At 49.1% G+C, this 26,881-nt stretch overlaps 1 protein-coding gene across 4 annotated transcripts in view; it reads right to left on the reverse strand.

Annotated features, from left to right (window-relative positions):
• LOC117879515 (purpurin) overlaps positions 1-26,881 on the reverse strand; it is a 76,376-nt gene that overhangs the window by 14,692 nt on the left and 34,803 nt on the right. Inside the window, exons 1-2 of one of the 4 annotated variants that reach the window (XM_034774763.1) lie at positions 24,842-24,915; positions 8,142-8,280 (exon numbers count right to left, since the gene is read on the reverse strand). The exons of 1 other annotated variant lie outside the window; for it this stretch is intronic. The gene's annotated coding sequence lies outside the window, so the exon portion shown is untranslated. Of the gene's footprint in view, positions 1-1,420; positions 1,508-8,141; positions 8,281-24,841; positions 24,916-26,881 lie in introns of those variants that run through there. 2 more of the 4 variants (XM_034774764.1, XM_034774765.1) reach the window with 2 other exon arrangements.

Below are 26,881 nucleotides of genomic sequence, written 5' to 3' on the forward strand. Positions count from 1 at the left end.
ACAAATCTGAAGAAGGTTTTCGATCGAAGGCCAAAAACTAATCCAGATAGCATTTGAAATATACCAACTTCTGGGGGAGCATAGCCAATGGTCTTCTTTTAATTTAAACAGTTGAGTGGTTTATACCTTTGTGTGGTTAATGGTACTACCAACCACGTTCTTGTCAATTGCATTTGGGGTGGGGATGAGGACAACAATCAATCTCACTTTTATCAGCAAATTCTGAGTTTTCTACCTGCATTAAGATATTCACTAAGATGGAAACAACGGTCATTATTAAATGTAAGGTCAAGTTTAAAGTAAAATGCCTGCTTCTGCATGCAACAACTGGGATAGCTAGTGCTATAAATACAGATTACAGACTTCACATTTTTAAACTTGTTTCCTTTCATGTTACTCTACGTACAGTATTGGTCAAGTTAAAATGCCTAAAACAAGTCTGATTAGCACATCAGAGCACCTACAATAATTTTTGGTTTGCTAAATTAGTATTTTGCTTGCCACAAATACTGGCATTTATGCCGGCTATATTTTATTGATATGAATCTAGCTGGAAAATGGATAGAATTGATCACATTTTCTGCTTGTCCATTAACATTTTGTTTTGATGAAAGTGTTCCAGTGAGCTCTAGTGAAGCCTCCTTTGTCAGAATTAAATTGTTTTTAAGTATTTACCAGCATTGATCCCTGGGACATCTCTATGTCTAGCAGGGTTATTACCTTTCATATGAGATTCTCACAACCTAACCAAATGTTTTCTAGTGACTTATTAAAACATGAAATGCATTTAACTTTTATACTAATCCCTCTCATAGTCTCGCCACCTCACATCTGAGAGACAATATTCAAATGCTGGATTACTGACCTGCCTTTAGAATATTACCACAAATTTGCCAAAGTAATCCCCATCTGCATTAACCGCTTAGCATATCCCAACTCATCCACACACCCACATTAAACTTAAATGCTTACAGGGAAAAAAAGTCTTTAGTGATTATCCTTTTATTATTATTACAACTTTTTGCAGGATATCCAACCCTTGTATTCTGTTGTCACATCAAACAGCGAGTCATTTAGATCTTTTAAACTTCATAATCTTATCCCTGTGGAGCCTGAGCTACCATAGAATCATAGAATCGTAGAATCTCAGGGTTGGAAGGGACCTCAGGAGGTCATCTAGTCCAACCCTCTGCTGAAATGCAGGACCAATCCCCAACTAAATCATCCAGATGGTCGCAAAGACATGCACAGTTAACTATTTTGCAGCTCAAGTTACACCTAGACGAACATATCATCAGATGCTACTTGCAGTTTTCTGAGGAATATTTCACATAAGATGCCAAGTACAGAGGCTGAAACGCGTGGCAGGAGATGCTGTTTCCTGAGCTGCTAACCTGCTTCTTTATTGAGAGAGACCTACCTGCTGGGATATTGTAGCTGGAGCCCTTCGAGCTTACTCCAAGTCAGTCCAGTTACTCAGTGGTCAGCTGGAGAGTGTGGTGTGAACTGCCCCCTGGCTGCCTTTAAATAATGAATCTGCAAAGTCACTAATTGGTTATTTTTGCTGGTGTGCCTGAATAAGACCCTTAATCTTGGATAATCCATTATGTAAAAACCAAGTGTAATCCTCACAGTGGTGTGTCTGCCTGCTTCACTAATACAAACACAGCTTTTCCATAATGGAAAAAGAAGGCCAGAGGGCTAATACGTCTGGGGAAGCAAGAGTAAGGACACCTCTGTCACATTCCACTGCCTGCCTTTTTAACATGTGTTGGGGGGAAAACATGGACAGTTAGTTAATCAATCAGCAGACATGCGAATATGCACATGCCCCCGGTTATAGTCACTCACTCACCGGGGGTGAATATAATATCATTAATTTTTCCAATAGATGTGATGTGTCATCGGCTAAGACCCAAAACGACGAGTATAAAAATGAGGACTTTGCCCCAGGAGACTCACCGTGTCTGTGTCCGAGTCCTGGAGTCCCCCAGTTTTCCTCCACATGGAAACACCCCAAACACACACTATTCCCAGGTTGTCACACCAAGACCCCAGTGCATTTGCAATGACGCCAATTCCACCTCTCTTTTCTCCTCACTCCGTGGCCCTATTAAAACCTTTCACCTGTTGGTGCTATGCTTCACAGCAACTCAAACTAAGATGAAGTCAGAACCTGCTTGAAAAAAAATGATTTGTACCGATTTGTGTCCTCCTCAGCCTTATTCTCTCTTGTAGCCTCTTGCAGTTCCCACCTGCGTATCATGGGTGACCTGCTGCTTCCCATAGGTGGATGCTGATTTCAGGTGGAGGATATTACACCCTTCCATGGGTCAGCGCTGATGTGGGCCTCTCCGCATTTTCATGGGCTGCTGCAGAGATGAGCTTTTCAGGGGTTCGGAGCTGTGGGGGAGGGAGCTTTGGCTTTGGTAGTTTGTTAGGGGCACCTAGAGCAATGGACAGGTGCCCCTTTAGGTACTGAAGTAAAGAGAATGTGCCTATGGATCTTCCCTAGCTGTACATTGCAACTATGGAGGTCTGGCCTCGAGGTCTGTGCCCAGTACTGCCCAATTACGCGGGGGTACAACTGCAGCCCTTGCTCCTTTGAGCACAAAGGTTGCTCTCTCCTCGCTGCTGCAAGGCACCTCAAAGGCACCAGGGAACACACGGGGGTACGGCCCTGTGCAGCCTTCCCAGCCAGCAGAGCGACCGACTACAGAGACGAGGGCACGGTATACATCCTAAGCCATGATTCAGTGAGCTGCGTGCGGCGGCATTCTGCTGTGCCTCGCTGCAGCACAACCCATCCCAGAGCTCTCCCTGTTTCCACAGAGCTCTGCACGCACTGGTAACAAGTCGCTTGGGAGAGATGGTGGCACTTAAACACTGGCCCACGTTAGAGAGTTTGGGGAGTACAATGGCTCCCAGAGCTCCACAAAGGCCAGTGGGAGGAATGCCTACTTCAACCTCTTAGGGTCCCTTAGGGCTTCAGTCATGCTTCCCCTCCGCACCCTTCAGCCAGGCTTTTGCCCATGGGGCACTACAAAAGAGCAGCCCCTGGATCTGGGGTGCACAGATATTAGTTGTGCCCAGCTGCTGTGTAAAATTCCTGTGCCTGCCACACCATCTCCATTTGCATCGATGGTGCCCCTTCATTGGGGCAGGTTTTTCAGTAGGCAAGATGGTCTAATGGAAAATGCATTAGACTAGGAGTCAGAAGTCCTGGCTCTGACACAGATGAGCCAGGTAACCTTGGGCAAGCTCCTTCACCTCCACGCCTGCATTTCCCTTCTTGCCCTTTGTAATCGCTGTTGGGCAGGGACTATCTTGCTGTTTGTACAGCACCTCCCACAGCGAGCACCCCCTGACCCCACCTTATTCGGGACCTTAAAAGCACCACTTTAATTCGGGCACTGTTCTAAACCTTTGCCTGTTTTCTAGCAAGAGACCAAATGGTTGTTCTCAGAGCTAATCCTTCAGCCATTACACTTAGGGATAAAAGGTCACAGTGGGTACCAGATCTTGGAGCTCAGCTGTGACCCTGGAGAGAACACCCATAGCTACTTCTTCCACGCCAGACAGAGTGTCAAGATAACAAGCTCCGTTAATTCAGGCACAAGGCATTATCTAAGACACCATAAACAAATCCTTGTTCGCAGCTATCTGGTCAACTTCCTGGGGATGGGAAACATGTATATGTAGTGGAAAGGAAATGTTTAGTCAATAAGTGTCCATATAGTAACATGGGGCTTCTTAAAAAAGAGGCTTTTCATCAATTAGACCAGTTAACTGTTCTTTGCAACACAAAGGTATTATGTAACCAGAAGGTTATTTAGCAGTAAAAGAACAGCCACCTGAAACAAATACACAACCCAAGAATTATGTTTTCTTCTAATACAAATAAAGTGGCTATTTCAGGACAAGTGAGTCTGGAATATTTTCTGTAAATTAGAAGCATTTGTAAAAAACATACCACTTAGGCCGTGTTTGCCAACCGAACCGATTAGTGTAGGTCCCTGCCAGACACGTGAAACCATACTTATGTGACATGTAATCCCATTGGCTTTATAGCCATGCTACTAATAGCTAATTACAACACAAGCTTTTGGTCTGTAGCGGTAACATCTGTCACTGCGCTATGTACAGTTTGCAGCAAGGACATGTGTTTTGTTGGTATATTGTCTTCCAACCGCATCAAGGTGGTTCAGAAAAAGAAAGGAATCCAGAGCAGTGTCAAGATAAACGTTTCTAACTCACCAATGCACCGACCACGGCTGTCCAGTTTAATCTTGAATAGGATCAGTACAAAAGCGTCCCGGCAAAAGCATTATCTGCAAAAGGAGCTGAATGAAGGAAGTGACTGCAGAACCCAGAGCATGTGGGGCCAGGGGAGAGGGGGCTAATGTAGACCCCTGCATATGCCTTTATCAGAACAAGCGTTAGATAAACTGCTCTAGGATTTACTGGGATTGTTCTGCCTGCTCAGATTTAGCAACATGTGCTAGGTCAGCAGTGGAAGGCACAGTATGGGGTCCCTAAATCGTCTCCTCTGTCAGGCACTGAACTCCCTTTCCCCCCTCCCCCCCGCAGTCCCCACGGCTAGCCATCAGGTGGTGTGTTTGTTCACCCGGGTCTGTGAAAGCAACTAAATATAGAAGCATTGTGAGTTGCCCTTGACAAATATTGTGGCGGTTATTGTACATTGGGATGAGAGGATTTCCTGCCTCAGCTTTAGCTTATCTAGATCTAATTCATATTCTTAAAGGGACTGGAATAAAGGCTGCAGTTAAGACACCAGTCTGGGCATCAGGAGCAGGGCCGGCTCCAGGGTTTTGGCCGCCTCAAGCAGCCAAAAACAAACAAACAAAAAATCGCAATCGCGATCTGCAGCGGCAATTCGGCGGGAGGTCCTTCGCTCCAAGCGGGAGTGAGGGACCGTCCGCCGAATTACCGCCAAATAGCTGGACGTGCCGCACCTCTCCGGAGCGGCCGCCCCAAGCACCTGCTTGCCAGGCTGGTGCCTGGAGCCGGCCCTGATCAGGAGACCTGGGGTCTATGCCAAAGCCTGACCCATTGTAACTATGTCCCACTTATGGTGCTCATCCAGTGTGAAGTACTTGGTGATCATGGGGTGAGGAGTGCTGAATATTTTGCTTACAGCTCACTTACTCCGTTTTCCTGGTGAAAGAAGTGATGTAATTAACACAGACACTAAGTCATTAGAACGTTGTTCACATTTGGTTTGTGCGTAGGATTCGTGGATTTGTTAGGCACTCAGATGAAGCGCATCTAGTTCACTGCCCTGGCACTCGCAAGGAGACATTTAAAACACGACAATTTTAATTACATGAACTGAAATGCTTCTCCGTCCCCAATAAATGACTGTAGCTCTTGCGAAGTGCCCTGAGTGACAGTGCTGAAGGCTAAATCCCAGTGTTTGCCCGAAGACCAGATACGGCTTGAATAGAGGCAGTGCCAATTTCTTAGCTGTAACCTACCAACGTGTCCTTGTGCAGAGACAGTGTCTCTATATAACACATCCATTCTGCTATGACTTCTCTGTCAAGACTAGGGTGACCAGATGTCCCGATTTTATAGCTCCCAAGCAGTTTCTTAACTTGGAGTGAGCTAGTCATTGAACTGGGTCAATAACAAAAAAAAAGTTGTTTTTTAGTTTAAATTAAATACATTTTTCTTTTTAATAAACCTGTTTAAAATTGACAGCCTCTGTTAAGGCCTAAACTTGCTATAATCTATTTTTTTTGTTCATTTAGTTTAAATGATTTTAAGCACATTCCTGAGACGTGCTGGGCACAGGACACTCGCGTGAACACATTCCAGAAGGGTGGTACCAGAACACCCTGATACCAAGATGGTACAAACACATTCCTCAGAGATAGCAGGGACAAAGTGGCTTCTTTTAAAGATAAGGTCAGGATGACAGTGTGATGGTGTAGAGAGGCGGCCTGGCTCCCAGCCGCCCCCGAATGGTACGAGCCCCTCTGGATGCCAAAGTGGGCGGAGCCACTGGAGCCTGCGCCCGCCCCCCAAAGGTCAAAGCGCAGGACAGGAAGTACAAAAGCCCCACCCCAGAGCTTAGAAGCTGCCTGGCCACCTGGGTCTTCTGCCGCTACTAGGGCCCCAGGCTGGGACGCAGTGGAGTGGGCGGGCCTGCGTCCCCCCTGCCACCCCACTCACGGGTGGCAGTCTCCCCCTCGCCCCAGACACCAGGACTGGGAGTCTGGGCTTGTTACTGAACTATTTGGCTTAGCCCCTGCCTGAGGGCCTGAGCTCCAGACTGTGTGTTGCCCTGCCCTGACCCAGGGCCTGATATTGAACTATTTGCTCAGCCCCTCCCTGGGGCCTGAGCTCTAGACTGTTTGTTTACCGCCCCGGCCTGACCCAGGACCCGGGCTTGTTCTGGAACTATTTGTGCAGCCCCTGCCTGAGGGCCTGAGCCCTTGCCTGTTTCCTGCCTCACCCGGCTAGTTCCCTGACTCAGCGGACCTCAGTAGTCAGGTGGCCTGGCTCCCAGCCGCCCCAGAGAGGGGCGACCCTAACAAAATGCTTCTACAGATGGATAGAGAGGTTTTGATCGAACCAACACGTACAAGGTCTCGGTGGTAACAACCCACGTCAGGGGGCAGTAACTAACCACATCCGAGGGGCGATACGGAACTTGTTTGTATCGAAGTATAAAATGGAGGCTCAGAGGGAGTGTCTCTGACCAGGCTAGGGGGCAGTGCCCATCCCTGACTGAGCTGCATCCATTGTCACGGGCACACATGTGCTAGTGTAACAATAGACATTGATCCAGGGAGCTAGAACCATGCTTCATCGGCAAGAAACCTGGCTGGGCATCTTTGCTACTGACGGGTCTTGTGGTCTCTTTAGGTGGTTCAGTTGAGGTCTGCTGTGCCATCTGTGCAGAGCTGGGACAGCACACAGAGAGAACACACACGCAGCCAATGTCTGACGACAGGCCATATGTTCAATGTTCTTGAGGCTTTGTTTATATATTTTGTGGTTAGTTGGTTTTCTGTTCATGGAACTTTGGAGTTAGTCATCTTCCATACAGGAGTAAAGCCACAGGCATTTAAATTACTGCGGAGCATGCTCTAAAAGTTAGGAACGTCTGCAATATATGATGGTATCGATACATGATCTACTTTAACTGCTTCCTCTGAGCTATTCCAGCATGCCTTATATAGCTCCTTGTCCTCCAGGTGCTTTACAAAATGGTATTTTTAGCAGCTTGAGTAGTTATGGATAAGCCAGGACGCACATGCATGTCCTGAGGTTGGATTTAAAGAACTAAAACTATGGTCAGAGACAAACTGCCAGAGGGAAAGGAATGCCACATGTGCATGCATCAGCTGAATACCCTGGGCCAGACATCTTATTCTGATAAGCGTTAATGAACTCCACTTCAACCTGCAACAGAAGGCAGAAGCAGATAAGTCAGGAGGGTTGGGTCAGTCTTAGTGCCTTACAAGCAGAGAGCAGTTTTGAACGGGAGATTTAACTGTTTAAGGGGTAACACAAACAGCTTGTTGAAATGCCAGCTCCCTGAATGCATTTCAGGGGCTCACGACATAGCTATGCTTTTGAAGCATATCTGCAAAGAAAGGTTAGATGTGGGTCCTTGAGACCCTATAAAGATCTTTTTTCTTGAGCTGCATTTTTTTTGCCTTAACCTCAGATATGTTGTTGTCCCTGGTTCCATATCTGAGATGTGGGTAGTAACCTTCCTCGGCTTCAAGTGAAGAGGTGGAAAGCATTGGTCTCTTTTAAGGTCATCTTTTCCTCCAAGTTCAAGAATTCACCTGGCACGCTGATTTGCATTACACTGATGCCCAGAAGCCACAATCATTTACTGGAGTCCCACTGCACTAAGTGCTGTGCAAACTCATAACACGCGTGCGCGTGACCCAGAGAGCTTGCAATTTAGTGTAAGACAACTTGTGTGAGGTGGATGTAACTAAACAAGTGGCAGGAGTAGAAGAGCACAGAACACAAGGACGCAGAGAAGAGTGGTTATTTGCATTATCACAGGGCTAGCTCAGGCAACAAGCATCAAGCTTTCATCCCTCACATAATTCCACCGAGAGATTCTCCCATTCAGACCTCTGTGGACCCACCATGATTACGTCAGCAAGTCCTACTTAGGTTCAGTATCTGTAGTTCTGCCCTTCAGGAGCTGTGACTAATGGTATTTACAGGAGTGTTCACGCAGCCTTTTCAAAACACAAGATTATTTATTCTTCGGAGTAGGAACACCTAGGCTAAGAGAAGAAGGATTTTAGAAATTAAAGCCTCTATATGCAGATTATGTACCGAGAGCTTCCCATTGCCCAATGTTAGGTAGGAAGGCCCATCTTCTTCAGAGGCCTGGTCTACACCTAAACCCTAAGTTGACCTAGCTACAATGCTCAGGGCTGTGAAAAATTTCCACACACTAAGACATAGTTAGGTCAACCCCTGGAAACGCAGCTAGATCGATGGAAGAATTATTTTGTCCACCTAGCTACCACCTCTCAAAAAGGTGGATTAACTCCAGCGACAGAAAAATACCTTCCAACAACGTAGGACGTATCTACAGTACAGTGCTACAGCGGCATAGCTGCAGTGCTGGAGCTGTGCCACTGTAGCGTAGACATACCCTATGTCTTGATGTTGCAGGACCAAGGCAGGTAGGCTCTTCTCAATTAATAGCCCAGTCATTAAGAAAATACTGACTCCGCAGTGTTTCATCCAGAGGCATCTCATCTCTAGTCATTGTTTTGTTTCCTGCTTGTTGTTTTTCCCTAGATATGCCTTTTGGCTTAATTCTTAAGAGACAGAAAACATTGCTATAGCAACCAATTATATAGCATTCATCAAATACAGAGCAGGCCCACATCTTTTACGGCACTATTAGCTTCTAGCGATCATCAACAGCTAGAACAAAACTCACTTTGTGTGGCTAGAACCTGATTAACTGAATGAGGAAGTCTCTAATGTGATATTCTCTTTGGCATTCCTGTAGGGTGAAAAAACCACGGTCCACACTAATTTAGCAAGATTAATCCATTTAGGACAATATACCGTCATCTTAATTAAAAGCACAAAATACAAGTGCGTAAGTAAAACAGATGAAGTAGGAAAGAACAGTGATCAGTTACCCATCCTGGGGTGCAGATGGGCTGTTTCTCTCATCATCATCACCAAATCTATACTGGTTTGATATTGGGGGGAGGAGGGATCCTACATAGCTCTGATTATTTTTAACAGTTACAAAACCTTTCATGCCTTTCATGCCATTCGTGCATGCCTGTGTCTAACCACTCATTTCCGTTGTCCATGTTTGATACATTTCATGCTATGTTCATGCTGCATTTTTATACCAAAACACTTCATATCAATCACATGCAAATCATGTGCAGCAGCATCTCACCCTACTCAAATGTTTCTTATTTTTCTCAACATCGACTTTTGCATCTTGTTCTTATCCCTGACATTTTGGGCGTGAGGCACAAGCGTCCTTCTCAAGCATCCTGGCATTTGATAGTTAGCAAACACCTGTTTCCCTTAGTGGTTAGTTAAGACACACTCACAGTTTAGGGCATTTGTTCTAACAGGGAATTATGCTAAACATTAGCCAACTACCTTTTCCGCTCTTATTAAAGGTTACACAGCAGGTTTGGTTCACTGAACGATAGGCCTTAACTTAGCAGTAGGTCCTTTGTCTTAATGGCAAACAGATTCAGGCCTTGTCTTAACTCTCACTCAATATACGTAATTAATATGACCTCCAGCACGCCAGTCAGCCACTGAGTCTTTCAGGATAAAAAGGATCATTAAGACCTGAACAGGTATTGTTCAAATCCATGACAATGGCCAGTGTTCAGGAAGAGCCTACACAACTGCATTCCTGTGTGTGCCAATAGCAATTCCATCAGCAAGACAGGCACGGAGATGCACAGTTGCATGTGACTTTTCCTAATGATCTGGCCTATTGTGTCCTGATGGAGCTCTGTGTCAATGCGTGATGCTGCACTGTCACTCCTTTCTCCATTTATTTCCAAGGTTTTGGGGGTCAGGGGGGTGTTAAGTTGCTGTCACTTCCCAACTACTCCTTTATGACAGGCTGGGCCTCTGTCTGGGGTCCCACTCAAACCAATATACTGGGTCACGACAATGGTACTCACATCTGGTTCCTCCCAACGTTCATGCAGCAAATCTAAAATCCCCAGAGGCTGACGCCCATACAATAGTTCAAAGGGGGAGAATCCTGTACAGGCCTATGGGACCTCCCTTATGATGAAGAACAATAGAAGCAGTTCATCCCAGTGCTTATAGTCAGATCTGATGAAGTTCTTCAGCATTTCTTTTAGGGTTTTATTAAATTTCTCTCGCAGACCTTCTGCCTGTGGACAGTATACAGAAGTTCAAGAATTTAACCTTCAAAACGATACACAACTCCTGCATCTCTCAAGGCAAAGTTGGTCCCATAGTTGGTGAATATCTTGTGAGGGAACCCCGTGAGCAAAAAAGTTTCATAAGTTCTGGTGTAATTGCACTTGCCTTTGCCATGCCACGGGGATCAGCCTCCTGTTACCAGGTCATGTAGTCGATGACCACCAAGATGTATTGGTATCTGGAGGCACCCTGCTGTAGCGGCCTGACCACGTCCATCCCTATCCCTTCAAAGGGCGTCTCAAATCAGTGGCAAAGGAATGAGGAGAGCTTTCAGGGCACCCTTGGTGGTGAACAGTTGGCATTCCAGGCAGGAGGAGCAATATTCCCTCACTTCCAGATGGATGCCAGGCCAATGGAAGCAAGCCAGTACCCCCAACAGCATCTTCTCCTGCCCCAAATGGCCGGCACAAAGGATGTCATGCGTGAGTTGCATCACTGGTTGTTGGCAGATTTGCCTGGCACTAGTAGTTGTGGCCTTCTCTCCTCAGATTGTTGGTTTAACTCCATGTGGTACAAGTGCTCCATAACCACCAGAAAATGGCAATATTGCTTCAGGCGCTAAGGTTCTGTCATTTCTCTATTTATGGAGACCAGTTACTCATCGCTGCAGCTTAACCTGGGATCGTCCCTTTGTTCCTGAGCAAAAAATTTCCAGCTTGCAGTAGGACCCTAAGTCTGGGGAGAGGGGAAATCTCTTTTCCTTCTCCACCTCTGACCTTGGTTAGGGGTGTTCTTGAGCTCTCCTCCCCCGGGTCTTCTGGTTCTTCAAGTCATGTTAGGCCTGCATCTTCTGTTAAAAGGCTAGTCTCGCCATTATTATTGGGTATGCCGATTCTCCAGCCACCGTGTGCACCCACAGTCCGTTATAGCCACCAGCTGGGGTAGGCTCTTGCGATCACGAACGTGTAGGGACAAATCAGGAAAGCCAAGGGATAGAATGAGTTACAACTGGCAAGAAATGTTAGAGACAACAAAAGGGGGTTCTACAACTACGTCAGGTTAAAAACAGAAAGATCAGGGACGGTGTGGGTCCACTACTCAATGGAGGAGGTAACAGAAGATGGGCTGCTATGCGAGAGCTGGCGCCTGTGGGGCATGTTTCTGACCTAAATCACTGGCAATGTGTCTTTTCATTAATATCTAAACAGTCTAGAATAGCAGCTTTCACTTGCCTGTAGTCCTTGGCATGTTCTTGGTCTAGGTTGCAATAGGTCGACTGTGCCTGTCCCATCAAACATGGTGCCAATATCAAAGCCCAGAGTTCGGGGGTAGGAGGGTACTGAGAGGCTAGTGCTACCCTCTCAAAGGTGGTCAAAAACACCTCAGGGTCATCACCCGATCCCATTTTACTTAACTTCACTGGGGCCTGTGGGAGGGTTACCCCTGCAGAGAGGGGCCTTGCTGGGGGCCCCCATGCGAGCAAGACTAGCATTAATTGTCGAACCAGGTCCTTCTGTAACTCTTTCTGAAGGGTTAGCATCTCTCTCAACAGCTGTTGTTGCTGGGACGCTTGCATCTGCTGCTGTGTAGTCCACTGTGGCAGCAGCTGCTCCAACCACGGACGCCAGAGCTCTGGCTTCATCTCACGTAGCGCCCCTGCGTTTCTATTCTCTATGTAGTGTTTATAAAAAAAAAAAAAAAAAAAAAAGAACCCCCTTCTAGCAGGCGTGGTGGGTGATAGCCGCACTCTATACTGTTTTGTGATAGGCTGGGCTGTCTCTGGGGTCACGCTCAGACAATTTCACAGTCTCGTCTCCTTCCAAGTTCTCTCCTGCTTGAGAGCTTTACTCCAGCTTATCTGGATTCTTTGCTGGTCTCCTGCTTAAGATGTTCAGTCTGAGTTTCCTCCTAAGAGGCCTGCTTTGTATATGGTGGTCTGGCACAACAGGACCTCAGGTCAGAGTTCACCTTCAAGCTCTACCCCATGGTGCTCTGCTTCTCCTGGGTCTCGTAGGTCTCGGGGGGCGGGGGCTTGGTGGCTGTTTCCCTCTCACCTGCTCTGCAGCAAGAGTCAGCCACTGCTGGGGCACAGCAGATTTCCTCCTGATTGCCCCCCCTTCCTGTGAAAGGTCTCCCAGCCGGTGAAATCTCTGCAGCTGTCCCTATTTGGCAGCAGTCAAGCGCAGAGGAGTTGGTTAGAATTCTTCTGAGTGGGATGGGGGTGAATATCCCACCCCCGATCGACAAAGTTACTCCGACATAAGCACTCGTGTGCACAGCGCTACGCTGGCTGATGCTACTGCGGGGGTGGGGTATTTATGCCGTCAGGAGAGCTCTCTCCCATCGGTAGAGATTGTTTTCCCCAGATGTGCCGCTGCAGCCCTGGATGTGTAGATATGCCCTTAACCGTATTTGCCCTGGTCATTCCCTTGAGTTCCAGCATAGGCAATCGGCATTAATTTGCATGGATGAGCGTTACCGACTAACATTGGTGTTAAAGTACATGTAACGATAAGCACCTCAGATGACAGATGTGTTAGTATCTTCTGTTGATTTCCAGTTGACTCAGATTCAAATAGCAAGTTAGGTTATGGAGATTGGGACTATCAACCCCTAGATCTAAGTTGCCATAAAGCAATAGGGCTTCCATGAATGCTGCCTGATTTGTAGTAACAGCGCTCAGTTGCTTTCAAACCCAGGCAGCTGCTTTCAAATTCTATCAGAGTAGTTAGCAATTAGCAGTTTGACTCAGACAGGCGTGGTTGTTTCGTGAGCCCAATCTCCTCAATGGTTTCTTCCAGCCAAAGCCACGCTCTGAGGTGCCATGAAGGAGTGTGTAGCAGTGCAGTACGGATACAACAAAGAAATGGCAGCTTGTACAAAAGACAGCAGGAGCAATGCACCCACTTAGAAGGAAGGCACAGGATACATCACTGTAGTGTGCCAAACCGTCTATTGACTTCCACAGCCACGTCTGCAACAGAACCCTCCAGGTTCTCCACCGACATCCAACCCCATGACCTGGTTTTGCACTTCCTCACACCTTGACTTGGCAGTGTTTTTACACGCTTTGTACAAGAGGAACTGACAACACAAAGTGCAGCGTGCGAGGGGGAACAAAACAAAACTGGCTTGTCAGGGGATGCTCCAGTCACCACTTGTCTGGCACCTCCTCCTGGGCACTCTGGGGATTAGCTCTGGGAGGTCAATGCCCCTTCTCACAGTTACATGCCGCCACTCCATCTTTCTGGTCTGCAGCCCCTCTGTCACTCCAGGAACTGCAGCATTCTCCCCATGACTCAGCCCTTTGGCCTGGACACTCAGTGTTCCCCCCTTCTGGGGTATATCGAAGTCTTCCCCCAGCAGTCCTAAGCAGTCTTCCCATTCGCTGCCTCAGGTGCCACTCCTTCAGTGGCTGGTAGGGGAACCAGACCCGTCCTCTACTCTGGGCTCCAGTCCAGGGATCCTCAACCCAGCAGTGCTGCGTTTTACTCTCCCAGCCCTCACTGCTCCTCCCCTCGACTGCTTCTTACCACACCGGGTTCCCCCACCCCTTTCCCCGGGCGCACCAGCTCCAAACCCTCCTCCCTTTTCCCAGGGAGTGACTTCCCCTTCCCAGCAGCAGCCCCCCTCTGTTCCCAGCTTCCTGGCTTTATAGGCCCCTCCTGTTCCTCCCTGGGTGAACGTGCTTGCAATCGATTCCCTGCTCCCTGGCTCTTCCTCCAGGTACAGCCTGTGGAGTCAATAGGCCTACCTAGCCACCTTAACTCCATCCACTCCTGTGTGGAGTGGACACCCCACCACAAGGCCTTACATTTTTTCATGACCCATTGTAACAGTTGAGCTCCTCTGGGCAAAGCAGCCAGCAGTGCCCTGGGTGAAGCACTCGGCAGTGAGAAATGAGGCACTCCCGGGAGAGGGCCTCCAATGGAGGACTATCTCAGAGAGAAGTGAAGACCAAGCCTGCGTGAGTTGAGAGCACGTTTCAAGATGCACCTTTTTGCAAAAGCCTGCCCAGTAACCAGAACCAAGCAGTTGTTAACAACATAGTAGTAAGAGCTCGTGTGGCTGGGAGACAGTGATGCTATTTTCGTTTTGGCCCTGGGCAGTGTGATAAGCATCCTAGAAATACCTAAACCAGACAGACAGACACTGCTCCCCTTTCACCAGGATGTTAGCTGTTTCCTAGAACTTGGTCCTGCACAAACTATCCCTTCAACTTCCTACCCCTAAGCATTTGCCTTCCTGATTTCAGCCTGAAAGCCACCTACCCTGGCCCCCATTTTACCACAAGGTATGTGTTTGGTAGCAGCCTGTATTGTAGGCAGAGCTGGGAGTGATGCCTATAGTTAAGGTTGCCTGACACTTCCCATTATAAAGACCTTGTTTCAAGTGGCTTTTTATCTTTGAAAGCTTCATCCTGAGGCAAGCCCCTTAGCATGAGAATTTTCAGCCCAAACAGGTAAAGTTTTATGGACAGAGTCACCTAGAACAGTGTAGCCATTTCAGAGAACGTTAGGGGAAAATGTGATTTGCCCAGGATATAAAGCATTGTGCACCCATTACACCTAGTGTCAGGGATGTGCTTTTTGCTGATCCTGTGAAAATTCACTCAGACTGAATTAAGTTAAGCCTCTGAGAACTTGCAGTTTGCACATGCTCAGTGGAGGTTTGAGTGTGGCAACTAAATTCTCTGAAGGTTGCATCTGCATTGTGCATGCTCCATCTCGAGGGGACAGAGGCTGAAAAGGACTTTTCCCTCAATCTGCTGCCAGGCCCTGAAATGGAGAGCACCATCGCTTTTCTTCCTCTCAATGCTCCTGCTGCTGGCAGCCAGGCAGGATGGAGGAGGAGGAAGCTGCCCGACTTGAATACAGAACAGCGAGGAGCAGGGAATGGTGGTAAAAGGGCAGGGGGCAGAAGGGTCCATAACCACTAGAGAACACTCCCCTCCAGAATCTGGTCTAGAACCCAGGATTCCAAGTCTCAACCTTCTTTTGCGGTCTATGAAATAGCTGTGAAATAAATTGGTTAGTCTCTAAGGTGCCACAAGTACTCCTGTTCTTTTTGCAGATACAGACTAACACGGCTGCTACCCTGAAACCTGAAAGCAGAGTGTTCTCATCCCCCTCTACTGGCAGGACATGGCTAACAGCCTGCTATTGCTGCAAGTTACTCCGATCAAGTGGTGCTGGTCTGGGCTGTGGCTAGAGCGATCTATAATTGTGCTGCTGACCCATGGGGTTAGTATAGTCCACATGCTGGAATTTCCTTTTAAAAATGCTAGCAAATATATATTCTATATATACACACACATATACATAACCACCCCCCCCTCACACACACACACACCCCACTGCATTAGGATTATTAAGGTCGCCAAGTCAAGCACTCAGGATTACGAAGTGCCAGAATTTACTTGTGCAACCTTAATTCAACCCCTTTGCCCATATATCCATTATGATACCGTCTTTAATTACATCATCCGATACAATTCCCCACCCCGCCACAGGGCTTCCTGCCTCATTTGTTGCATACATTAGGTGGCTAGTGAGTGAGGCCAGAGACTGCAAGAAGAGAAGGGAGGGTCTCACGGTTAAGCCAATTTAAATCCAGCCTGGAGAATTTGATTCTCTCTGCTTCTGCCACAGAGTTCCTAGGTGATGCTGGGCAAGTCACTTGAAATGCATAGTTGACTGTGCTCCTCCTTTTTCCAGGGACCCAATTTGGGGTCTGATTTGCTGTAAGATTGAACACTCAACTGCTCCTGCGGCCCAAGGGACTGGAGCGCTACTCCGCACATGCAGAGTGCTAGAAAACACTACGTCTTGTAAAAAAAGAACAAGTCAGTAGGGCGACCAGACAGCAAATGTGAAAAACCGGGACGGGGGGAGGGGAAGTAATAGGAGCCTATATAAGAAAAAGACCCCAAAATTGGGACTGTCCCTACAAAACCGGGACATCTGGTCACTCTACAAGTCAGGCCCCTGGCTTCTCAAGTTGAGCACTTCTCAAACTGGCCTTACTGTCTCTGCCTCAGTTCCCTATATGTATAATGGGGGTAACAGTATGGCCAACCTCAAGGGATCAAAAATGATGAGTCGGACATGGCCCCGCCCCCAGCATACTTTTTTTTAATCTGCCTTTTGCTGTTTAACTCCCCCTGCCCACCTTCACTATTTGTATGACAATTAGTGTTGCCCACTCACCCAAATTTATTGGCCAAGGCTATTTAAGCCCCTGCTGCAGGTATTCTTACCCCCAGCTCAGCAATTAATTTTGCCCACAACCGCCAAATTAATCCAGTCCCCCCACCCTCACCTCTGTTCCTCTTGGAGCTCTCCACCCACCTCTCCTAGGGCTGGAGGGGATGCAGCAGGGTCCCCTCTCTCCCTACCATGCTGGGATGGGCATCTCCCAGGGCTCCCCCCCATCCCTTTGCAACACAGCCTAGAAAGGGGCAGGGGAGGAGATAGCCCATTACGCATAGGAGGGTAGGGGAAAGAGGGGGCGGAGCTCCCGTGCTGCTGACTCTTTCCATTTCCCCTCCCCTCCCCCCGCATCCCTCTTGAGAGGGCTTTTGGCTGAGGGAGATGGGCAGGGGCGGAGCTCTTCCTACAGCAGCTCTGATTGGTTGCTCTGCCCCAGGAGGAGGCAGGCAGCCAATCCAGGAGGTTCCCCCCCACACACACTTAAGGCTCATATTTACTTGTGGGCTGGCGGTTTGCACAGAGATACAGGCGCCTCACCCCAGCCAGAATCCTGTCACTCGTGAAAGAAGGTTGCAAGAACTGGAAATGTTGGGATAAAACCCCCTCACAGGGGCGTTGGGACGATAAATTCACTAGTAAGCACTAAGAGGTTTTGTGATGAGCAGCAAATAGGAGGCTGGGGAAATGAGCAATTCGACACTCAGTGCAGGATTTGGATGTTGTACAGTAAATACTGCATGGGCAGCCACACTGAATGAAGATAAAAATATTGAATAGCTACCCCTTCAGTGAGCCCCATGAGCGTCCTGTGCACTGAATGAGGCAGGGGGCCTGTGGGGAGAAATAGTGTCTCATGCTGCATATGCACAAAGGGGACAAGTTAAGCTTGCATGGGCAATGTCAGTTCTGGCTCTCCTTACCCTGACTTTGCAGCCATCATGTTCTTTTCATGTCATTTTTAGATAACGGCTCCTCTGCACTTTTTCTGGCCCAGATCAGTACTTTCAGGAGGAGATGGCACCTGTTTCAACCAATGTTTCTGGTTCCCCTTCTCATTTTTTAACTTGGCTGCGTATTTACCTTTCTGAATAAGGTCAGTTGGAGAGTTGAGGTCAGTGTAGCTAAGAGCACTCAAGATAGCCAGGTGAAAGAGCAGCATGCTCTGCTTGTCAGACTCGTTGCAGATATTACCACGCATCGGCCACTCCACTGTAATCATTAAAAACAAGCAGCATTCCTGCCAAAATTAAGAGCTTGTGGCCACCTACTGCTGATGCGAGGAGGAACCTTCAAACCACTCTCGCTCAGAGAAGATGTCTCTTAGGCCTGGTCTACACTAGGAGGTTATGTCAAATTTAGCAGCGTTAAATCGAATTAACCCTGCACCCGTCCACACAACGAAGCTATTTAGTTCGACATAGAGGTCTCTTAAATTCGATTTCTGTACTCCTCCCCAACAAGGGGAGTAGCGCTAAATTCGACATGGCCATGTCGAATTAGGGTAGGTGTGAATGGAAATCGACGGTAATAGCTCCGGGAGCTATCCCACAGTGCACCACTCTGTTGACGCTCTGGACAGCAGTCCGAGCTTGGATGCTCTGACCAGCCACACAGGAAAAGCCCCGGGAAAATTTGAATTTCTTTTCCTGTCTGGGCAGTTTGAATCTCATTTCCTGTTTGGACATCGTGGCGAGCTCAGCAGCACTGGCAACAATGCAGAGTTCTCCAGCAGAGGTGACCATGCAATCGCAGAATAGAAAGAGGGCCCCAGCATGGACTGATCGGGAAGTCTTGGATCTGATCGCTGTGTGGGACGATGAGTCCATGCTTTCGGAGCTGCGATCGAAAAGAAGGAATGCAAAGATCTACGAGAAGATCTCAAAAGCCATGACAGAGAGAGGACACAGCTGGGATGCAATGCAGTGCCGCGTGAAAATCAAGGAGCTGAAACAAGCGTACCAGAAGACCAAAGAGTCAAACGGACGCTCCAGATCCCAGCCCCAGACATGCCATTTCTACGAGGCACTGCATTCCATTCTAGGTGCGGCTGCCACCACTACCCCACCACTGACCATGGACTCTGAGGATGGGATATTGTCGACGGCCGCTTCCTTGGAGATGTTAGCGGACAGGGAAGATGAGGAAGGTGAGGAGGACGACGAGGCAGTCGACAGCGCTTACAACGCTGATTTCTCCGACAGCCAGGATCTCTTCATCACCCGCACAGAAATCCCCTACCAACCATCCCTAGGCGTTAACCCAGACCCTGAATCAGGGGAAGAATCAGTCGGTAAGTGTTTTAAACATGTAAACATTTATTTTGAACAGAACAGGAATATTAACAATGGATTTTTCATGATTTGTTTGCCCTAGGCGCTTAACGTTTTAGTCCTTGCCAGTGCAGCTACTGGAAAAGAAGATCTATATGTCCGGGGATAGAGCTGAAATCCTCATGGGACATCTCCACGAAGCTCTCCTGGAGGTAATTGGAAAGCCTTTGCATGAGGTTCCTGGGGAGAGTGGCCTTATTGTGTCCTCCGTGGTAGTATCATCAAGTACTCTGGGATCATTGCCTTGCAGAGCATGGCGGCATACGGCCCTGGTTTTTGCTGGCTTTCACGCAGCATGCGTTCTCTCTCGGTCTCAGAAATTCTCAGCAGAGTGATGTTGCTCATGGTGACCTGCTTAGAATTAGGGGAATGTTACTATTGGGACTGCTTGCCTGTTCCTTTACAGAACTGTCACCGGTGGTTTACCGCCACGCGGTGGAGGCGGGAGAGGGGCAGCATACAGGGATCTTTCCCGGGGACAGCCGCGAGGGGGTGGGAGAGGGGCAGAGTTCCTGCTGCCGGCAGCAGGAACTGCCCAACGATAGGAGCATTGCTTTGAACGTGAAAGGAGGGCACTACTCTAATTTAAGTTTTAAGCAGCCAAAAGTCTACGGCTTACCATGTCAGCCTGCTACCCGAATTCCGCTGTCCTGCCCCACTTGTCTGATCTCCACTGCAAGACCCCAAGCACTGAATGCGAAGGCCGAAAATTCGACCTTGTCCTGAGTGTGCATGTGATAGGTGCTGTGCATGGTCTTCTTCACGGAGAAAGACTATGTTCATTGTTCACAAAAAATTATCTTTGTGAGGAATTCACTCCCTTTTTCCCCATCCCACAGCTGCGACTGTCTCCCGACCTACCCCGGCATCCCCCTCGCAGAGGCTGGAGCAGATTAGGCAGAGAAAGAAAAGGACACGGGACGACATGTTCTCAGAACTTATGGGCTGCTCCCGAGCCGATGCGGCCCAGCAGACCCAGTGGAGGGAGAACGTGTCGCAATACCAGCGAGCACACAGCGAACGGGAGGAGAGGTGGCGGCAGGAAGACCAGCAGGCGACTCAAACGCTGCTTGGACTAATGAGGGAGCAAACAGACACGCTCCGTCACCTTGTGGATGTTCTGCAGGACCGGAGGCAGGAGGACAGAGCCCCGCTGCAGTCTCTCTCTAACCACCCTCCCCCACCACAAAGTCCCATACCCCCCTCACCCAAAGTCCCAAGAAGGAGGGGTGGCAGGGGCCGTGAAAACTGTCACTCCACCCCTGCAGACCGCTCAAGTACCAGAAGGTTCTCATTCCCAAAAATTTGATAAGTCCTTTCCTTCCCGCTTCACCCAAGCCCCCGTCCCAGTTTCATCCCCTAACTGTGTAGTTGCTAATAAACGATACGTTTCTGTTCATTACTGTATCCATCATGTTCTTTTAGGGGAGAGTGTGTTTGAAGGGGGGCAAGGGGGTTGGAAATTGGAGAGGACAGTCACCTTTACCAGGGTACAGACACGGGGGCAGGTTCAGCAGAAGGTCACACACACATTGCAGTCACTAGGCACCCTGGTCAGTCTGGGAGGTGGTTTTCATGTTCTGTGTGTGGGGGCCATGTGACTTTGTGGCAGGGGAGGGCGGATAGAGATCTTATGCTGCGGTCCTTATCCTGGATCACAGAGCCACGCATCAGGGGATCTGTAACTGTCCTCCCCCGCCACAAAGTCACACAGCCCCCACACACAGACTCCCGAAAAGGAGGGGTGGCAGGCTCCGTTGAAACAACCAGTCCACCAGTGCGGACCTCTCTAGGAGCAGGAGCCTGTCATTCCTCGAGTTTAGAAACATTCTTTCCATCACTACGCCCGCTCCCCACCACAGTCTGCGTCCCAGTTTCAACACTTTACCGCGAAATCTGTAATAAAGAAAACTGTGTTCATTAAACAAAGTTGCATTTATTTTATTTTTAAATGTGTGTTGGAAGGGGGGGACGGGGTATGTAGCTGGAGAGGATAGTCAACAGTAAGTGGGTAAAGAAACGGGAGCAGGTTCAGCTTCTCTTTAAACAAACTTAATAGTCACAGGTTACACTGCTCACTGAGGAACCTAGCTTTCAAAGCCTCCCGGATGCACAGCGCATCCCGCTGGGCTCTTCTAATCGCACAGCTGTCTGGCTAGGCGTAATCAGCAGCCAGGCTATTCGCCTCAACCTCCCACCTCGCCATAAAGGTCTCCCCTTTGCTCTCACACAGATCGTGGAGCACACAGCAAGCTGCAATAACAATGGGGATATTGGTTTCGCTGAGATCAGAGCGAGTCAGTAAGCTTCTCCATCTCCCCTTGAGACGTCCAAAAGCACACTCCACCATTCTGCACTTGCTTAGGCGGTAGTTGAGGAGTTCTTTTTAAGTGTCCAGGGCGCCTGTATAGGGCTTCATGAGCCAGGGCATTAGCGGGTAGGTTGGGTCCCCGAGGATCACTATAGGCATCTCCACATCCCCAACAGTTATTTTGTGGTCTGGGAAGTAAATACCTTCCTGCAGCCGTCTAAACAGACCAGAGTTCTTGAAAACACGAGCGTCATGAACCTTGCCCGGCCATCCTACGTTGATGTTTGTAAAATGTCCCCTATGGTCCACCAGTGCTTGCAGCACCATTGGAAAGTAGCCCTTTCGGTTAATGTACTGTCTGGCCTGGTGGTCTGGTCCCAGGATAGGAATGTGAGTTCCATCTATAGCCCCACCGCAGTTTGGGAATCCCATCGCGGTGAAGCCATCTATGATGACCTGGACATTTCCAAGGGTCACTACCTTTGACAGCAGTAGCTCAACGATTGCGTTGGCTACTTGCATCACAGCAACCCCCACGGTAGATTTGCCAATGCCAAAGTGATTCGCGGCTGACCGGTAGCTGTTTGGCGTTGCAAGCTTCCAGAGGGCTATGGCCACTCGCTTCTGGACAGACAGGGCTGCTCGCATCCGGGTGTCCTTGCGCTTCAGGGCAGGGGACAGCAACTCACAAAGTTCCAGGAAAGTTCCCTTACGCATCCGAAAGTTTTGCAGCCACTGTGATTCATCCCAGACCTGCAGCACTATGCGGTCCCACCAGTCCGTGCTTGTTTCCCAGGCCCAGAATCGCCATTTCACAGCATCAACATGACCCATTGCCACCATGATGTTCACGGCGTGGGGTCCTGTGCTTTGAGAGAGGTCTGTGCCCCTCTCAGACTTAATGTCCTCACCGCGCTGCCATAGCCTCCTCGCCCGATTTCTCAGCATCTGCTTCTGGAAAAGGTGGATGATAAGGTGCGAGGTGTTGACAACGGCCATAACTGCAGCGATGGTCGCAGCGGGCTCCATGCTCGCAGTGCTGTGGCGTCCGCACTGTCACTCACCAGAAAAGTGCGCGAACTGATTGCCCGCTGGTGCTTTCAGGGAGGGAGGGCAGGAGTGACGGTTGGATGACGATAGTTACCCAAAACCACCCTCAACACACTTTTTTCCCCAGCAGGCATTGGGGGCTCGACCCAGAATTCCAATGGGCAGCGGGGACTGCGGGAACTGTGGGATAGCTGCCCACAGTGCACCGCTTCCAATGTCGACGCTTGCCCCGTTAGTGTGGACTCACACAGTCGAATTACTGTCCTTAGTGTGGATACACACGTTCGACTTTGTAATATCGATTCCACATACTCAATTTAAGTACAATCGAACTACTGTCTTAGTGTAGACATGCGCTAGTCCCAAGTAAGGGTACCTGTGAGGATTTTGATACTAATTAGTCAAAGGTGTGCTTTTGAGCAGCAGCACATCAGTTCATTCAGCCATTGGGCATTAGGAAGACGTATATTATTTGCTGTTAGTGAACGGAGCAGCAAGTAGGCAGTTGTTAAGGTGATTACAGCCTTTAGACTTGGAGAACTGAATTTGTATGGCTCAGAGAAAAGAAGATAGAAATCAATAGCAGACACTTCAGTACAGCCAGAATCAGAGATGGAAGTTTACGTAATTTTTTTGCTCAAGTGCCATAGAACAGGGCTTGGAGATGGTCTTCTAGCCTCGTGAGTACAACGTTACCATTGGTAGAAACAAATCTCAATAAGGTATATTCCAAACAAGACTGAGCCTTCGGTCAAATTCTCTGCTGAGGTAACTCCGTTGAAATCAGATGGGTTATGCCAAGAGATTTCGGCTTACTATAGGGTTGACCTGATCAACAACTCCCCCAAGTACTATTCTGCTTGTCACAGCAAGAGGTGGATTCCTCAGCCAATTCCGTGACTGTCTCATGGCAGAACTCATTGGACCCTGCATACGACTGAACAATACGGTTGCAGTGAGGAAGGTGTATAACCTGGGTTGGGAGGTGCACTAGTCCATGAGGGTCTCTTCAGAAGAAATCCACCGTATGGAAAGTTTCTGGCCATTGGGTGCATAACAAATATTATAACGCCCACAGTAGGCAAGCTGTCATCTAAAATACTCCAACCCCTCAGCAGAGAAATCTTCCCAGCAATAATCTGTGGTGAAAAAAAGCTTGCCAAAAGAGCTATTCCCTGCATTGTACTCCAAACATCAATGAACACGGGGTCTGGAAGTCCTACAATGAAGGACTGGAACTTCCCCCCGCCCCCCAGGTTTTTAGTGTCCACAAACAGGGACTGTCACAGCTAAGAATCCTCAGCTGATCTCTGCAATTGTGATGTTGGAATGAGAGTCACCCTGACACCTTCAGCAAATTGCATTCAGGATGGCTGCATTCTGTGTGAGTTGCAAAACCAACGCTAGAGAGCCTAATACTGCAGGACTCAGGAACTTTGAGTGAAAGTTCCTTAGCAAATGAGATTAAGAGAGGATCTCAAGAGATTTATGTTATCGCGCCATCTAAAGGTTCTGATGAGGAAATGGAGGGAATATCAGCCTAGAGGGTACTGTCTGAGGCCGCTGAATGAAGAACCTAAGTTTTATTGACTGATCCTCCATTTAAAATAACAAAAAATGCAGAAGGCTACAAAAGCATCAACTGGATTACTAGTAAATTAGGAGATCCTAATTTAGGTCAGGAGGTATAAGATTGTCAGGGCACAACAAGGATAGACGTCCACTGAATATGCACGGGTCCACAAGAAACTTGAGAACCTAGCAGTATTATGCTTGGATAAGGCAAGTTGTATGATTTACCAAGTAACAGTGGTGGAGAAGCTGCAGATCTGTTATATCAATATAGCTAGCGTATGACTGAGATGGAGGAGTGCAAATGGGGGTGTCAATATAGCATAGTTTGAAGATTATGCCTAATCAGGTTTGTCATTTCTTGCCTCTATCTCTTGGTTTAGAAAAGGACACGGAGGGTGCTGATCCCATGAAAGCAGGGAAAGTAAATGCACCCTCAGAGCTGGCAGAGGTTGGAGCAAGTACCTGCCATGAACCTGCCTGTAGAAAGGGTGGGGATTTGTAGCTTCTCTTGGACCAAGGCCCACCACGGGACCTGAAAATGCATCTCACTGTGGCATTACCTGCATTGTCATCTTGCAATGCAACGGGTTTGCCTTAGCAGGGGACAATCTTTTCAAAGTGGTAGTGTTAGAACTGGAGGGATACAGGTCTCTGAGCCAGTGGGGCCTATTGTTCCCAGGCATCTCACTTTGTGATCCTCCCCCGACCCCCATGTGCACAAGTAAACCTCCAGAATAGTTCAAGCACCTTCCATTTTTATCTCATGGCACATTCGTGGGGAGCAGCTAGCCACACCGTAATTATGGCTGCTCAGTTGAAATTCATTTTTAAGGCACTTAAAGTAAATAAGTATAATCCGATCTGTTCAAAAATTGCTGTGCCAGTTGAGGTCCTGGGCTAGAGTTTGCAATACAAATTTGACATTTTCTCAAGAAGGTCTCTGTAGCAGATCAAGCACTCACCGCCACGGCACCTCCTGCTGGTCATCTGGCTCAAATCCAGCCCTCGGAGCACCTCCCGCTGGCCAGTGTCTCTCCTGGCTCAAGCCCCCCATGTCCCTCCCAGACCCCAGTGCCCTTTACCTTGGGGTGCTGCCCCAGCAGTACCCCACAGTCTGGGTCTCCCCTCCCAGGGGAACCCTCAACCCCCTATCCCCACCTTGCCTCAGTGGCTACTGCCAGTTGCCATCTAGCCCCCACTCCCTGGGGCAGATGCAGTTTGTAATGGCCACTCATCATTGGCAAGGGGATTGGACCAGCTGCCTCTGCCCACTATCCCCAGGCTACACCTCTGCAGTCCCAGTACCTCCCTAGGCCTTAACAAGGCCTCAACCTGGAGCGTTGCCAGGTTGGAGCTCCCCAGGTCCTTTTGCCTTTCCCCAGCACTGCTCTGCTTCCAGTACCCTATGCTCCCAGGCAGCTAGGCCCTTCCCACTCCAATGCTGGAGTGAGATTGACCCAGTGCCTTCCTTAGCCCTTATATCAGGGCCAGCTGTGGTCTGATTGGGTGTGGCCACAGCTGTGGCTGCCTCCCCAATCAGCCTTAACCTTTTTCCCTAGGAGTGGGGTAACTGCCCCCTACAGTCTCACATTACAGGCCCCACCCTCCAAGAGATTATAAAATTTCAGTATAATGCTGTTATGCGGATACCGGCATTCTAGCATGTATCTGGCTCCCCATCTCCTGGTTTTCTAACGTTAGAATTTCTGCAATTCATTTCCTGCAAGGACATGAGAAGCACTTGCAACTAGAGCTAAGTGAATAAATGATATTTTTTGTTCAGGGGCCAAATCAAAAAGAAAAATCTGAAAAACATTCAGTTTTTTTTTTTTTTTTTCATTTCTTGCCAAAAGCTTTTAAATAAAAAAAAAAAATGGAGATGGCCAAAACAAAATATGGACTTTTGAAATGTTTTCCTCCATTTTTTTTCCAGGAAAATTTTACCCAAATTCACAAAAATGCATTTTTTGTGAATTTAGTATTTGCTGAAAAATTTTGTACAGCTCTGCCTGCCGCCTTAACTCCATGATCAGTGTTTTGTGTGCAACTCTCTCATTCCTCCTCACGCTGCCACCAATGGGTTTACTCATGCAGCCTCTCTGCTTCCTCTCCAGCCCCCCCCACCCCCCACCCTGCCCCAACCAATGTTTGGTTCCAGAACGTTCATGGATGTTCATGATAATTCCGTTCTGGAAGTCTGACTCATCTTAATTTACTTGTTTCTGAAGAGTCTTCAACTTCACCATTTCCGTCCCCTTTGCATGGAAGTAATGTGGTTCAGTGCCAGGTTTACAATGGTGCCAGTGGCGCCATGGAGCCAGGCCCATGCTCAGAAGGGGCCGTGGCCTGCTCTGCTTGCACTGCGCCCTGAGACCCCGCCAGCCTGCTCCTCTCAGCCTGCCCGCTGGCTGGCTGAGAGCTCCTCTCCACTCCCTGGCCCCATCCGCTGGCTTCTCTCTGCCCCCTGGCCTGACTCCAGTGCACCTCCAGCTTAGGGTTACCATATTTTGTGCCTCCAAATGGAGGACACTCCCAGGGGCCCCGCCCACGCCCCCCGCCCCAACTCCACCCCCTCCCAAAGTCTCCGCCCCCTCCCCTGCTTCCCGCGAACATTTGAGTCGCAGGAAGCCTGTAGCAGGTAAGGGGCGGTGTGGGGGGAGGAGGCGCGGCCCAGGCTGGCCCCCCGGCGGCTCCAGCCTGGGTCGGCTCGGGCCCTGGGGTGCCGGCCCCGGCCCCCGGCCGACCACCCCCGGCCCGCCCAGCACTGCCGGCCCCCGGCGGCCCGGGGCACCCCCCGGCTCCCGGCCCCGCGGACCCCCCGGCTCCTGGCCCAGCGGACCCCCCTGCTCCCGGCTCCTGGCCCAGCGGACCCCCCGGCTCCCGGCCCCGCGGACCTCCCGGCCCAGCGGACCCCACGGCCCAGCGGACCCCCCGGCTCGCGGCCCAGAGGGCCCGGACTGGCTCCCGGCCCCGCGGACCCCGTGGCCCAGCGGCCCCCCCTC

This window comes from Trachemys scripta, chromosome 6 (genome assembly GCF_013100865.1).
Source record: "Trachemys scripta elegans isolate TJP31775 chromosome 6, CAS_Tse_1.0, whole genome shotgun sequence".
Lineage (NCBI taxonomy): Eukaryota > Metazoa > Chordata > Testudines > Emydidae > Trachemys > Trachemys scripta.